Source organism: Triticum aestivum, chromosome 5B (assembly GCF_018294505.1).
Source record: "Triticum aestivum cultivar Chinese Spring chromosome 5B, IWGSC CS RefSeq v2.1, whole genome shotgun sequence".
Classification (NCBI taxonomy): Eukaryota; Viridiplantae; Streptophyta; class Magnoliopsida; order Poales; family Poaceae; genus Triticum; species Triticum aestivum.
Genome location: NC_057807.1, coordinates 108,944,212 through 108,956,466, shown reverse-complemented (window position 1 = coordinate 108,956,466; position 12,255 = coordinate 108,944,212).

Genomic DNA, 12,255 nt, shown 5'->3' with positions numbered 1-12,255 from the left:
AGGGCATATTTCCTTCAGTCTCCCACTTGCACTGGAGTCAATAATCTAGATTACATAGTAATGATTCTAACACCCATGGAGCTTTGGTGTTGATCATGTTTTGCTCGTGGAAGAGGCTTAGTCGACAGGTCTGCAACATTCAGATCCGTATGTATCTTGCAAATCTCTATGCCCCCTTCCGACACTTGATGCCTGCTACGTTTCGAGCTTGCGTTGGTTTTCCTTGAAGAGGAAAGGCTGATGCAGCAAAGTAGCGTAAGTATTTCCCTTAGTTTTTGAGAACCAAGGTATCAATCCAGTAGGAGGCTCCTCAAAAGTCCCACGCACCTACACAAACAAACAAGAACCTCGCAACCAACGCAATAAAGGGGTTGTCAATCCCTTCACGGCCACTTTCGAAAGTGAGATCTGATAGAAATAATATGATAAGGTAAATATTTTTGGTATTTTTATGATATAGATGGAAAAGTAAAGATGCAAATAAAAGTAGATGGAAAACTTATATGATAAAAGATAGACTCGGGGTCCATAGGTTTCACTAGTGGCTTCTCTCAAGATAGCATAAGTATTACGGTGGGTGAACAAATTACTGTCGAGCAATTGATAGAAAAGCGCATAGTTATGAGATTATCTAGGCATGATCATGTATATAGGCATCACGTCCGCAACAAGTAGATCGAAACGATTATGCATCTACTACTATTACTCCACACATCGACCGACTCCTTCCTACATCTAGAGTATTAAGTTCATAAGAATAGAGTAACGCATTAAGAAAGATGACATGATGTAGAGGGATGAACTCATGCAATATGGTATAAACCCCATTGAGGGAGTCCTGGACTAGGGGGTGTCCGGATAGCCGTACTATCATCATCGGCGGGACTCCAAGACTATGAAGATACAAGATTGAAGACTTTGTCCCATGTCCGGATGGGACTTTCCTTGGCGTGGAAGGCAAGCTTGGCGATATGGATATGTAGATCTCCTACCATTGTAATCGACTCTGTGTAACCCTAGCCCTCTCCGGTGTCTATATAAACCGGAGGGTTTTAGTCCGTAGGACGAACAACCATTACAACAATCATACCATAGGCTAGCTTCTAGGGTTTAGCCTCCTTGATCTCGTGGTAGATCCACTCTTGTACTGCCCATATCATCAATATCAATCAAGCAGGAGTAGGGTTTTACCTCCATCGAGAGGGCCCGAACCTGGGTAAAAACATCGTGTCCCTTGTCTCCTGTTACCATCCGCCTAGACGCACAGTTCGGGACCCCCTACCCGAGATCCGCCGGTTTTGACACCGACATTGGTGCTTTCATTGAGAGTTCCTCTGTGTCGTCACCGATAGGCTTGATGGCTTCTTCAATCAACAACAACGCAGTCCAGGGTGAGACTTTTCTCCCCGGACAGATCTTCGTATTCGGCGGCTTTGCACTGCGGGCCAATTCGGTTGGCCATCTGGAGCAGATCAAAAGCTACGCCCCTGGCCATCAGGTCAGGTTTGGAAGCCTAAACTTCACGGCTGACATCCACGGAGACTTGATCTTCGATGGATTCGAGCCACAGCCGAGCGCGCCGCACTGTCACGATGGGCATGATTTAGCTCTGCCGCCGGACAGTGCCCTGGAGGCCGCGCATGAGCCCGCTCCGACCCCTAGTTCGGAGCCCACCGCGCAGATCGAGGACAGGTGGCTGGACACCGCCTCGGGGGCTGCAATCTCTACGGCGATGGAGCCGAACACTGACCTTGTCCTTTGCAAAGCTCGTGACTCCGAGGTACCGGACTCCTTGCCGGACTCCGAACCTCCTGCGCCCCTGCCAATCGAATCCGATTGGGCGCCGATCATGGAGTTCACCACTGCGGACATCTTTCAGCACTCACCCTTTGGCGACATCCTGAATTTGCTAAAGTATCTCTCGTTATCAGGAGAGCCCTGGCCGGACTGCGGTCAGGATGGTTGGGATGCGGACGACGAAGAAATTCAAAGCCCACCCACCACCCACTTTGTAGCCACTGTCGACGATCTAACCAACATGCTAGACTACGACTCCGAAGACATCAATGGTATGGACGACGATGCCGGAGACGATCAAGAACTAGCGCCTACCGAGCACTGGAAGGCCACCTCAACTCATGATGTATATATGGTGGACACCCCAAAAGGGAGCGATAACGAGGAACAACGGGACGAGACGAAGGATAGTTCCCCCGAAAAACAACCAAAACGGCGACGCAAGCGCCGCCCCAAGTCCCGCCTCGAAAACAACAACACTCATAATGACCTAGCCATAGAGCAGGACAAACTAGTGGGCGACGAGCATGCAACCAAGCAACCATCCGAACAGGATGAATCGGATAATCAACTCATCCTCGGCGAAAACAACAGTCCAGACGATCTCACGCCGGACACACCACCGGAGCATAGGAACCTTCCAAAAAGGCTTGTCGCCACTGAAAGAAGTTTGAAGAAGCAGAAACGGAAGCTCAAAACAGAGGAAGACATACTCAGAATGAGGTGGAGCAAAGTACTCAAGACCGCGGACAAATATGGCAACAGCCACCAAACAAAGAGCTACCCGAAGCGCAAGCTGCTACCCGAATTCGACGAGGAGGCCTTAGAGCCCCCACGATCAAAAAGCAAAGAGGCCGCCTGGCCGGATAGGCGACCAGATGACAGGCCAAGAGTGGCAAGCGGCGCCGCACACAAGCCGGCACATGACACACATAAAGATCCTCGCAAAAGGGATGGCCCGGTCAGATCCATTTATGGGCCAAAGAAGAGGGCCCCAGGAAGCAATTCAACACGCCGAGTATTCGAAGATAACGGCACACCTAAATACAGGGGCGCCGCACACCCACTATGTTTCACCGATGAGGTGCTGGATCATGAATTTCCAGCGGGGTTCAAGCCCGTAAACATAGAGGCATACGACGGAACAACAGACCCCGGAGTCTGGATTGAGGATTACATCCTGCACATACATATGGCTAGAGGAGACGATCTCCACGCCATAAAATATCTACCCCTCAAGCTCAAAGGGCCAGCTCGGCATTGGCTCAAAAGCCTCCCAGAAAATACCATTGGAAGTTGGGAAGAGCTCGAGGACGCGTTTAGAGCAAATTTTCAGGGGACTTATGTCCGCCCTCCGGATGCAGACGATTTAAGTCACATAACCCAACAGCCCGGAGAGTCAGCGCGCAAATTCTGGAACAGGTTCCTCACCAAAAAGAACCAAATAGTCGACTGTCCGGACGCCGAAGCCTTAGCAGCTTTTAAACATAATGTCCGAGACGAATGGCTCGCCAGACACCTCGGCCAAGAGAAGCCGAGAACAATGGCCGCGCTAACAAGCCTCATGACCCGCTTTTGCGCGGGGGAAGATAGCTGGCTAGCAAGATGCAGCACCAGCGACCCGAGTACATCCGAGATCAGAGATGGAAACGGAAAATCACGGCGCAGAAAGGACCAGCGCCGAAATAAAGAAAAGAGCTCAAAGAACACGGCGGTCAACGCCGGATTCAAAAGCTCACGGCCGAATAACAAAACACTGCCTCTTAAGGACAACAGTGACGAGCTATCCAACCTAAACAAAATCTTGGATAGGATATGTCAAATCCACAGTACCCCCGGGAAGCCTGCAAACCACACCCACCGAGATTGTTGGGTCTTCAAACAGTCCGGCCGACTCAACGCCGAACACAAGGGGCTCGACGCGCCAAGTGAGGATGACGACGAACCCCACCAGCAGAGCGTCGGAAAACAAAAGACTTTCCCACAAGAAGTCAAAACAGTAAACTCACTTCATGTGATACTACGGAACAATAGTGCGGCACCCGCTGAAGTACGCGCCGCACGGTCCACCCCAGCGGAACCCCGAGATTGGATGTCAAAACCAATTACTTTCGACCACCTGGACTATTCCAGAAGCGTTCGAAACGCAGGATGGACTGCTCTGATATTGGATCCTATAATCGACGGACTACAATTTACACAAGTCCTAATGGATGGCGGCAGCGATTTAAACCTGCTATATCCGGACACAATCCGCAAGTTGGGGATAGACCCTACTAAAATTCGCCATAGCCGCACTTCCTTCAAAGGAGTGATGCCAGGCCCTTACGCCAAGTGCACGGGCTCTTTACTACTAGAAGTTGTGTTCGGATCACCCAGCAACTTCTATCGTGAAAAGCTAATCTTCCATGTTGCCCCATTCAAAAGTAGCCATCAAGCACTATTGGGACGTGAAGCTTTCGCCCGCTTTAACGCAATACCGCACTACGCGTCTCTTACACTTAAAATGCCCGGTCCACGCGGCATCATCTCATTAAAAGGTCGTTCAAGACCCCGGACACGGCTAGGCGAGTCCAGCATAAATAAACTAGGGGCTCCCTAGCCGCACACCCCTTCACAAGGGGCTGTGCGTATGAGCAATCAAGAGCCAATAACAGCTCAACTTTATTCATTCATTCATACTTTGATTTTAATAAAATTTTTGCACGATTTCTTTTCATACTAAGTTCCTCTCTTTTACAGATGAACATCGTGTACACCCGTCCAGGATACGGCACAACGGAGACACAGGCGCAGACGTGCAGCAGGGACCCGTGGCAAGGATTCTTTTCAGATTGAGACCCTGCGTAAACCTTTCTTACCGTCTCTTGTTGATTCACATCCACTGTTTTTTCACCATAACCGACGAGGAGACTGGCATTTTGGCATCAGCCGCGTTAGAAATTTTCGCCTGTACCTGGACACCAGGGGTTTAGGGCATTGATCTGCCCGTTATCATAAAGACCGAATACCTTAGGGAGTGTTCGGCGTCTCGAGTTAGGCCTTATATGCATCAGTTCCGAATCATGTCTTTGGTCAAATGTTGGGTTTGCCCGGCTCCTGTGTTTTGCTGCCTTACGTTCCGTATCATCGTCTAACGCGGCACCAGGAGAACTACTGTGATTGTGCCCCGGTTCGGCCGGGCGAGCACCTCAGTAGAGAAAGCCGAAAACTGACTGCCATGATATAGCGAGAGACTGGTCAACCACTCGATCGACTATCGGAATGTTTAGAATTCCTCCGCTTTGACGAAGGACCGTTTCCCGGTCAGGCACATACATGCCCCGAATTCGGAGAGCGCGGTGCCCCTAGGGGCTATGTCGTAGCCCCACCATCGAACTCCTATGGGTAAGTGAAAGTGATAAAGCATTATAGTCCGGTTGCCTCGTTTGCTACGCTACCACCTCCTTCACAGGACCAAGACGTTGGATTAAGTGTGAAAATGCGCTATTTTGCAAACACCCCCGCACTATGTGCGTGGGGGCTGAAGCCGAAGACTGCCATCTTTCAGGTTATACACAAGTATAAATTAACGGCCGCAGAGGAGATATTTCAATACTTGAACGCACAAGTATAAAAAGCGCTTATATTATGAATATCGTTTTACAAACCATAAAGATCATTTGAACATGACATTTTTTGAGCACTGCGACTCTATTACACGAGCACCACGCAGAACTTCCCCAAAATAGTGCTCGGCGGGTAACCGGCTCTCGTCCGAACCCCGGGTTGCAACATCGGTGGCATCCATCTCCGTCCAGTATGTCTTCACACGGGCGAGGGCCATCCGTGCACCCTCTATGCAGGCCGACCGCTTCATCGCCTTGATATGCGGCACCGCCCCAAGGAATTGCTGCAATAAGCCAAAATAACTCTTCGGCTTGGGCCTATCCGGCCAGACATGAGCCACGATATCCGTCATGGCAAGTCCGGACAATCTATTCAGCTCAGCCCACTCAGCCAACCGATCGGTCAGCGGAAGTGAACGCTCCGGACTGTGGAATTGAGACCAAAAAAGCTCTTCCGTCTCGTGATCCTTTTGACTTCGGAAGTGCACAACAGCATCTGCCGCACTCGCCGCCAAATCCATATAAGGATCCTCTGGACCCCACAGCTGGCCAAGCTGAGCATACTTCGGATCTGTGAACCTCCTGCGCAGCAGAAAGGGCTTGCCAGCCGCAATATCTCCGGCCTGGCGCAGCTCCTCCTTTATAGCCCTCATTGCAGAACGGGCATCCTTGGCTTCGGCGGTGGCCTTCTTCAGGCTTTCTTGCTCCGCTCGGCGTTCTTTTTCAAGAACCTCATAGCGGTCGGTAGCATCTTTCAGCTTCACGGCCATTTCGTCCATCTCCTCCCTGCTTCGGCAGTGAGCAGCCCTTTCGGCTTCTAGCTCTTCGGCCGCCTTCGAGGCAGCCGCATCACTCCTTCCTGGCCTGCTCCTTGGCTCGAGCAAGCTCTGCTCGAAGGTCCTCCACAGCAGCGGCACCATCTGTATCAAACATACATGTTGTAAGGAGTGAGCTTCGGCTCCCTTACCAGGTGACCACGGAGAAACAACCTACCTTGCGACTCGTCAAGTCACTTATTGACCAACGCGATGTCCACATCCGCAACGTCAAGTTGCCGCCTTAGTTCAGCAACTCCATCAGTCCGGCTGGCCACCGGACTATCCGCCACCTGTGTAGGAAAGGCGAGAATTAATACCTAAGATTATGGTCCTCGGCACGCTGTCGCTTTCGACAACATACCGAGTCTCAGGGGCTACTATCTATACAGGGCGCGCTTTATGTGCAATACTGTCAAAAGGTATGTCATTTTTACGTACCTCAAACCCCGCCAGCAAACTTCTAACGGCATCATGCAACCCGCCTTCGGCGGACGTAATTCTTCCAATCACCATACTCATCAATGTACGGTGACCTTCTGAGATAGACGCCCTCTCAAGCAGATCCTTCAGCTCCTCCGGCCGTACACCAGTTGGTGCCGAACTCTCCGGCCCTGCCGGACTCGGGGATACCCTCCGTGATGACACCTCAGGGTCGTCCGCCCCACCTGACGGTGCGGCAGATGGAGGCGTCTCGCTCTCCATCATCGCCGGACGAAGGTCCCCCGAAGACGAGCTCATCTGAGAAGGACGGAGATCCGAACTACAAGGTAAAAACTTCGGTTATCCTTAGAAGCACAAATAGGGATGTCCCTTATTACAAAACTCCCCCTTTTCCACTTACGGCTCACTGGAGGGCTGATTCCTTAGGGGAGATAGTGCGGCCGGGGCCTCCCCAGACGTAGGACCCTCTGGTGAAGATCTCTTCCCCCACTTCGAGGCCTTGGCCTCCGGGTTTTCGGAAGCGGTCCTCTTCTCCCCTTGGAAGGAGGGATTCTTGATCCCCCCTTTCTCAAAAGCCTCCTTGGTAGAGGTGGTAGTTCCTCTGTTTTCCCCTTCACCTTCCTCTGAAGGCGCAACCTCCAGCATCCTGGCCAGCACGGGATCCGGCGCGGTCTCTGGGAGGGGGGCTGGACACCGTATCAGTTTCACTTGCGCTACCCACTCCTATTCAAGGGACGATTGGTTAAAAAGCAAATTCAAGAGGGCGCAAACAAATGGTGTGTCCGGACACAGGGCTACTTACCTGAGCATCCGGGCGATTGCAGCTTAGACCGGCATCCTCGGTCAATTCAGGACACACTTCTTGTGATCCGAAGAACGATTTATACATCTCCACGGGTGTCGTACCCATAAAGTGTTGAAGAGCTCGTGGCCCCTATGGATTAAACTCCCACAGACGGAGGGGGCGACGCTTGCAGGGCAGGAGACGCCGAATCAGCATAACCTGCATCACTACGACCAGATTGATCTCCCTCTCTTGGAGGTCTCCAATCCGGCCCTGCAATAGGGGTACGTCCTTTGACGGCCCCCAGTTGAGCCCTTGGTTGACCCATGACATCAGCCGCTGTGGAGGGCCCGAGCGAAAGATGGGCGGCGGCTTCTGCCTGCTGCCCCTGGGAGCGGTTATATAGAACCACTCCTGTTGCCACAAGCCGAGCTCCTCCTGGAAAGAGCCCTCGGGCCATGGAGCATCGGCCATCCTGCTTACAACCGCCCCGCCGCACTCTGCTTGACGCCCCTCGATCATCTTCGGCTCCACGTTGAAGGTTTTGAGCCACAAACCGAAGTGAGGGGTAGTGCGGAGGAAGGCTTCGCAGACGACAATGAATGATGAGATGTGGAGGATGGACTCCGGAGCCAAGTCGTGGAATTCCAACCCATAGTAAAACATGAGCCCTCTCACAAAAGGATCCATCGGGAAGCCTGAACCCCGACGGAGGTGGGACACAAACACGACGCTTTCGCCGGGCTCGGGAGTGGGAATGACTTGCCCTTTGACGGGCAATCTATGCGAAATCTCATAAGGTAGGTACTTGGCTTCTCTCAGCTTCTGCACGTCCTCTTCCGTGACGGAGGAGGGCATCCACCGGCCCTGTAGGTCGGAGCCGGACATCGTTGAAGGTCCGAGGCGCTCGAATCTGAGGCTCTGGATGTTGGAACTTGGGGCGAGGGGCAGATTCGATTGAGGATTGAAGAAAGGAAACGAGCCTTGGTCACATTACAAAGTGGGAGAATACCAAGAGCTGTCCCCGTGACCGTTTGGGACTCGCCTTTGATAGAGGGGGCGTGGCAACGGGCACGGCTGGGTTACCCATGTCCGTATTGATGGGAATCCCGGAATAAGGGGAACACGATCTCTGCTTCGACAAGACGTGCCAAGGAAACCGCTTCGCTAAACGCGCTGAGGTGGTATAATAAAAACGATTCAAGTAAAGGCTTGGTAGTGGTGTGACGTCACGCCACAAAATACGTCAGCAGATTGAACTTGTGTACATATTATTCTCTCTACGGTGGTATGTGGAATTTATTTTGCACAGCCGGACACTATCCTGGTGTTCACAATCTTCTATGAATTAATTCGGAGGAGGAACCCGCCTTGCAATGCCGAACAATATGCGCGCCGGACTCATCGTCATTGAAGCCTGGTTCAGGGGCTACTGAGGGAGTCCTGGACTAGGGGGTGTCCGGATAGCCGGACTATCATCATCGGCCGGACTCCAAGACTATGAAGATACAAGATTGAAGACTTCGTCCCGTGTCCGGATGGGACTTTCCTTGGCGTGGAAGGCAAGCTTGGCAATACGGATATGTAGATCTCCTACCATTGTAACCGACTCTGTGTAACCCTAGCCCTCTCCGGTGTCTATATGAACCGGAGGGTTTTAGTGCGTAGGACGAACAACCATTACAACAATCATACCATAGGCTAGCTTCTAGGGTTTAGCCTCCTTGATCTCGTGGTAGATCCACTCTTGTACTACCCATATCATCAATATCAATCAAGCAGGAGTAGGGTTTTACCTCCATCGAGAGGGCCCGAACCTGGGTAAAAACATCGTGTCCCTTGTCTCATGTTACCATCCGCCTAGACGCACAGTTCGGGACCCCCTACCCGAGATCCGCCGGTTTTGACACCGACACCCCTCTTTTTATCCTCGATGGCAACAATACAATACGTGCCTTGCTTCCCCTGCTATCACTAGGAAAGGACACCGCAAGATTGAACCCAAAGCTAAGCACTTCTCCCATTGCAAGAAAGATCAATCTAGTAGGCCAAACCAAAATGATAATTCTAAGAGACTTGCAAAGATAACCAATCATACATAAAAGAATTCAGAGAAGATTCAAATACTTCTCATAGATAAACTTGATCATAAACCCACAATTCATCGGATCTCGACAAACACACCGCAAAAAGAGTTACATCGAATAGATCTCCAAGAAGATCAAGGAGAACTTGGTATTGAGATTCAAAGAGAGAGAAGAAGCCATATAGCTAATAACTATGGACCTGAAGGTCTGTGGTAAACTACTCATAACTCATAGGAGAGGCCTTGGAGATGATGTAGAGGCCCTCCATGGTCGATTCCCCCTCTGGTAGAGCGCCGACGAAGGCTCCAAGATGGGATCTCGCGGATACAAAAGGTTGCGGTGGTCGAATTAGGTTTTCGTGGTGCTCCTGGATGTTTTCGGGGTACGTGGGTATATATAGGAATAAGAAGTAGGTCGGTGGACGCTCAAGGGGCCCACGAGGGTGGGGGGCATGCCCACCCCCCAGAGGGCGCGCCGGGCACCCTCGTGGCCGCCTCGCTTGTTGCTTGACTTCCACTCCAAGTCCCTTGGATTGCGTTTGTTCCAAAAAGATCGCTCTCAAAGGTTTCATTCCATTTGGACTCCGTTTGATATTCTTTTTCTTCGAAACACTAAAATAGGCAAAAAACAGCAATTCAGGCTGGGCCTCCGGTTAGTAGGTTAGTCCCAGAAAATGATATAAAAGTGTAGAGTAAAGCCCATAAACATCCAAAACGGGTAATATAATAGCATGGAACAATAAAAAATTATAGATACGTTGGAGACGTATCAAGCATCCCCAAGCTTAATTCCTGCTCGTCCTCGAGTAGGTAAATGATAAAAACAGAATTTTTGATGTGGAATGCTACCTAGCATAATTCTCAATGTAATTTTCTTTATTGTGGCATGAATGTTCAGATCCAAAGGATTCAAAATAAAAGTTCATATTGATATAAGAAACAGTAATACTTCAAGCATACTAACTAAGCAATCTTGTCTTCTAAAAATATCATGGCATTAGAAGGTTCGTCCCTACAAAATCATATAGTTAGGCTATGTTTCATTTTCATCACACAAAATACTCCCATCAAGGACAACCCCGGTTTCAGCCAAGCAATTGGTCATACTTTTTAACGCGCTTCAACTTTTTTCAACTCTCACGCAATACATGAGCGTGAGCCATGGATATAGCACTATGGGTGGAATAGAATAAGATGATGGAGGTTGTGTGGAGAAGACAAAAAAGGAGAAAGTCTCACATTGACGAGGCTAATCAACGGGCTATGGAGATGCCCATCAATTTCTGTCAACATTAGGAGTAGGGATTGCCATGCAACGGATCCACTAGAGCTATAGATGTATGAAAGCTCAACAAAAGAAACTAAGTGGGTGTGCATCCAACTTGCTTGCTCACGAAGACCTAGGGCATTTTGAGGAAGCCCATCGTAGGAATATACAAGCCAAGTTCTATAATGAAAAATTCCCACTAGTATATGAAAGTGACAACATAAGAGACTTTCTATATGAAGAATGTGGTGCTACTTTGAAGCACAAGTGTGGAAAAGGATAGTAACATTGCCCCTTTTTTTGGGCCTTTTTTTATTTGGCCTTTCTTTTTTTTCTTTTTTTTCTTTGGCTTTTCTTTTTTTATTTGGGGACAATGCTCTAATAATGATGATCATCACACTTCTATTTATTTACAACTCATGAATTACAACTCAAAACTAGAACAAGATATGACTCTATATGAATGCCTCCGTCGGTGTACCGGGATGGGCAATGAATCAAGAGTGACATGTATGAAAAATTATGCATGGTGGCTTTGCCACAAATATGATGTCAACTACATGATCATGCAAGGCAATATGACAATGATGATGCGTGTCATGATGAAAGGAATGGTGGAAAGTTGCATAGCAATATATCTCGGAATGGCTATGGAAATGCCATAATAGGTAGGTATGGTGGCTGTTTTGAGCAAGATATAAGGAGGTTTATGTGTGATAGAGCGTATCATATTACGGGGTTTGGATGCACCGGCGAAGTTTGCACCAACTCTCAAGGTGATAAAGGGCATTGCACGGTACCGAAGAGGCTAGCAATGATGGAAAGGTAAAAGTGCGTACAATCCATGGACTCACATTAGTCATAAAGAACTCATATACTTATTGCAAAAGTTTTATTAGCCCTCGAAGCAAAGTACTACTATGCATGCTCCTAGGGGGGAGGTTGGTAGGAGTTAACCATCGCGCGCCCCGACCTCCACACAAGGGAAGGCAATCAAAAGAGCACCCCATGCAATAAATTTGTTACACAACTTTTACCATACGTGCATGCTACGGGACTTTCCAACTTCAACACAAGTATTCTTTAAATTCACAATCACCCAACTAGCATGACTTTAATATCACCACCTCCATATCTCAAAACAGTTATCAAGTATAAAATTGATCATAGCATCCAATTCACTTCCTATGATAGTTTTTATTATACCCAACTTGGATGCCCATCATTCTAGGACCAATTTTATAACCATAGCAAATATCATGCTGTTATAAAATACTCTCAAAATAATAAAAGTGAAGCATGAGAGATCAACAATTTCTACAAAATTAAACCACCGCCGTGCTCTAAAAAGTATAAGTGAAGCGCTAGAGCAAAACTATCTAGCTCAAAAGATATAAGTGAAGCACATAGAGTATTCTAATAAATTCCAAATCAAGTGGGTTCCTCCCAAAAGG